Here is a 4,837-nt window from a genome sequence, read left to right as displayed (position 1 = left end):
ATTTATTTGTAGAACTACAAGACTTTGTGTATTACTCATACCATTTTTTCCATGTAATGTATTGCATTACACCTTTGGGGCTTGGAAGCACCTGAAGTAGCTTGTGACCTCTAGGTGTTTGTGGGTTTTTAATTTTTTTTTTTTTTGCAGTTTCTCTTTCTATTCTGTTCTTGTGAGACGTGTTGGCCAGCTTCTCCACAATTACATTGTGCATTTGAATTACATTTAGTTGTTTTGGCAGTCTTATCCAACTTGAGTTACAAGTCTTGCATGTCACCCATGTATACAGGTGAATGGCAGTGCCCAAGTGAGGAATTGAACTGGCAACCGTTATGAGGGTGTTCCTTACCACTGCACCACACTACCACACCCAGTCTAGCTTGTTGCATTTGGTCAGAGGCACAGACCAGAGATAACATTAGCACAATGAAAAGCAGGGAATTTGGTGGGGGGACCACTGGTATTGATGCTACCTTCATATTAGAATTTTTTAAATGCACATTCAAAACTGAGATGTCTGAGCATGTCGGCATGAGCCACATTCCCTATGTGTGAGGCACCTGCTCGGGTGTCTGACAGCAGTGTTGCATAGTGGTAAGGTGCAGCTCTGACGAAACCAAAATCTTATGCCAGAACAGAGCCCTCAGCACCACAGAATGGACACAATCTGAACTGTAGCACAGAGTGCACACAGTTCAGCCTGCTCCTCGCACTGTCCCTGCTCCTCACACTGCTCCTCACACTGTCCCTGCTCCTCGCACTGTCCCCTCTCCTCACACTGCTCCTCACACTGTCCCTGCTCCTCACACTGTCCCCTCTCCACACACTGCTCCTCACACTGTCCCTGCTCCTCTCACTGTCCCCTCTCCACACACTGCTCCACACACTGTCCCCTCTCCACACAGTCCCTGCTCCTCACACTGTCCCCACTCCACACTGTCCCTGCTCCACACACTGCTCCTCACACTGTCCCCACTCCACACACTATCCCCGCTCCACACACTGCTCCACACACTGTCCCCACTCCACACACTGCTCCACACAGTCCCCTCTTGTTACATCCCAGGTGGGTAATGGCGTCCAGGGGTACGTATATGGGACGCAACACAAAAGGAAACAACCAGACACGGGAGCAATATAGGGGAGCACGATATATTTACAATATTTACAAGACGATATACAATGACAAACATTCACAGGGCAAACAAAAAGGGGGGAGGGAGGACAACAGACGGTGCCAAAGAAAAGAACAAAACAAAACCAACCCTACATACCTATACAAATCCAACTAGATACAAAAGCAAAAGGGGTGGCAGAGCCAAACGAAACCTACCTACTCTAACTTAACCAAAAATACACAGGAGCGGCACCCGCCTCTAACCTAACCCTAACACGGCGAACCCTCACACGGGGATCCCCCAGCTTACCTGTCCTCCTCCCACGACAACCGAAATGCAACCAAATCTGAGACAAGATCCACAACCAAAGTCAGTAAACGATGCAATATCAAAACACGGTATAGGCAAGTTTGTAATAGAAATGAACACAACGGATCAGAAGAGAAAACAGCGAGACGATCACCCCAAGCATCCAGCATCTTTAAATCGGGGTGCCCCGTTTTCTGGTTGGCCGAGCTGGAACGAGGAGGCGGGGCGCAGCGCCGTGGGATACCTGCGTCAGGGGAGAGAGCGGAAGAGAGGGGGGGGAAGAAACCGAGACGCAGGCGACCCAGACTCCACACGCCCAGTGCGCAGCACGTAACGCTCTCCACACACTGCTCCTCACACTGTCCCTGCTCCTCGCACTGTCCCTGATCCTCACACTGTCCCCGCTCCACACACTGCTCCACACACTGTCCCCTCTCCACACACTATCCATACTCCTCACACTGTCCCTGCTCCTCACACTGTCCCCTCTCCACACTGTCCCTGCTCCTCACACTGTCCCCTCTCCACACACTATCCATACTCCTCACACTGTCCCTGATCCTCACACTGTCCCCGCTCCACACACTGCTCCACATACTGTCCCCTCTCCACACACTGCTCCTCACACTGTCCCTGCTCCTCACACTGTCCCTGATCCTCACACTGTCCCCGCTCCACACACTGCTCCACACACTGTCCCCTCTCCACACACTGTCCCCTCTCCACACACTGCTCCTCACACTGTCCCCGCTCCACACACTGCTCCTCACACTGTCCCTGCTCCACACACAGGTACCCCATCTACCACCTGAACCACATATTTGCCAGGGTCATCTATTATGAAATATGTCTGTGATTAAATGTGTATGTATAATTCATAAAGATGAATAATCCAGAATAAATTTGTGCTTGAGTGTTGTAGCTATAATGAGCATAATATCTTATCAACAAAGCATCAAAATCCAGTGGACCACAAATTTTCTTTTTTGATGGGGAGGAATGCATGCTTAAAGGTTTGTAAAAAATTCTGATCATAGCATTTTGTCATATAATGTAGTGAAATCTGCAATTAATATTTTTTTTCCTTAAATGTTACATCTTAAAGTATAGCCAATGTAATTTTGTCCCCACAAATGAGTCACCCAGGCTATTCTGTGCGAAATTATTATTCACATTATTATATTGTGGGATCATTAAGTGCTAGAAACCACTATATTATATTGTATTGTATTGTATTGTATTAAATAATATTATAGCACAGTCTTACCATCCTTCCTCATGTTCATGAGTGAATGCAGCTTAGCCCTGTTCATGCCTCAATTCTTCGAGGTGCAGGCTGCTCTTGTGCTACTTTACCTGCAGATGGCAGTAACGAGGCAGTTCTGAAATCTCCTGCGTGCACAGGGCTTGTGTGAGGTGGAATGTTTGCCGGGGGCAGGCTGGGAGCGTGCAGCGATTTTGCTACAGAGTCTTTGTTCAGAGCCTCTGAAATCTCCCAGACTCACGCCCTGGTTCCTGGAAAGCTGCCGTGGAGAGGGGGGATAGGAAGGACTGCTCTAGTGGGGCCTGATGTGGTATGCAGGGTGGGTTACTGGGTACCTCACACCTCACTGGGTAACTCTCAGCTCATTCTGGCACAGGAAGTGATGCTGACAGTATAGTTTGCAACTGCTGATGATGGCCATGGAATCTATTTACAAATGTGATACATTCCACAAAAAATCACTATGTATTTTTTTTTATTTATGACCCATTGGTGGTTATCTGTCTAATTTTTTCTAGAACAAGATTTAAGTATGAGAGGTTGTGTGGACTACATGGGGTGGGCCAGTGTTGTCTTTCATTTTGAAAATCCCAGCAAACATCGAAAAACCAGCCTAAGTAGGCAAAATGACTAATACAGAACGGTAGCTTGTGCCTGAATAACAGCATGAAATGAAAATAATCCTTTTGCAGTTTAAGGCAGACAGGCTGAATGAGGAAGGGTAAGCAGTCTGGGGGCCCAAGCTTTCACTAAACTCAGGCATTTTGGGTAAGAAACAGGCCTTGTACACAGAGGGTTGCAGATACGGCTTCAAGTCATACCTGTGAACTTCTTATTTGACTTGAAATGTGACAGCAAATATCGCCCTATTTTAAGAGGGCAATATGTAAAAAGGTATGCCTTGTACCGTCAGCCTCCCTGGATGAGACCAGGCCAGTATCATTAGGCACAACTCGTCCTCCCGAGCCTCAGGATATGAGGGTGCCTGGTGCTATGCTGCTTTTAAAACTCCCTATTTTCTGATGTTTCACATGGCAAACCGCCAGAGCTTTCTTTAAGCTTGCTTGCATGCAAGATGTCTGACCGCAGGAGTCATAGTGAATTTCTAAACGAAGGAAAGAGAGAGAGGTAGTACCTGCACATCACGACAATAAAGCATTTTAAATTGAGCTGAACTGTACAGAGAGAGAGAGAGAGAGAGAGAGAGAGAGATTTTAACACAAGGCAATGGAGCAATGGGGTGTGAACAGTGTTCTCGTCAGTCCTGGCTGCGCTCTGATTGGCCAGCTGGGGATTTCTAGGTTAGTGCTGTAGGGTGCTGCTCTGATGATCTCTGCATCACCGAATGGCCCCATTCTACCCTTCCTCTCCTTCCCCTCCTTATCAGAGGTAGAGCCATGAGAAAACCTCAGCTCTGACCATCGGGATCCATGAGAACTGGGGAGTCCTCACTGCCACATAACCCACATGTTAATGAATCTTCCCCAGGTAACTATGTTTAGTAATGTTTCAGATGCAACACAGGCATGACATAAGACATGACAGAGTCTTCTGAAAGATCTGATTTTGCAGCCTTTCACTGTTCAAGACTTATACTCAGACTAATGTAATGTACTATGTTGAAATGTAATGTTATACAACCTGGTTCAAAATGTATTTTTTTAACTCAAAAAAAAAACATAAACACAAGAGTTCATTTAGATGTTTTAATTATTAATATAGGTATTCCATTTTGAATATCCATACTATACAGACATAATTTAACTTACACATATACCAGATATGGTAATTAACATATGAGAACATTTCATAATTGGGTTAAAATATACCTCAGAATTAAATTTTAATTTCAAACTCCAGTGTTTATTCAAGGATGGAGCAGGACCACAACTTAATATATAATCTATCAATCCATATGTATAAATAATAAAACACGTTTATAACTACAGATGTGCTAAATTATCTACATTCCTCAAAAATACAATCTGGATACTTTAGAATTTCCAATAAGATGTTGAAAATATTTACGCAATTACTTAACTCATAATACTGTTTACATAACCATGTTATATACAACTGCTATTATTCGTCTTACATTAAAAATCTATTTGACACGAAAATATTTAACTATGCCCGTGGCTCCATA

Source organism: Megalops cyprinoides, chromosome 9 (assembly GCF_013368585.1).
Source record: "Megalops cyprinoides isolate fMegCyp1 chromosome 9, fMegCyp1.pri, whole genome shotgun sequence".
Lineage (NCBI taxonomy): Eukaryota > Metazoa > Chordata > Actinopteri > Elopiformes > Megalopidae > Megalops > Megalops cyprinoides.
The sequence above is the reverse complement of the archived record's forward strand: the minus strand, read 5'-3'. Positions refer to the sequence as shown.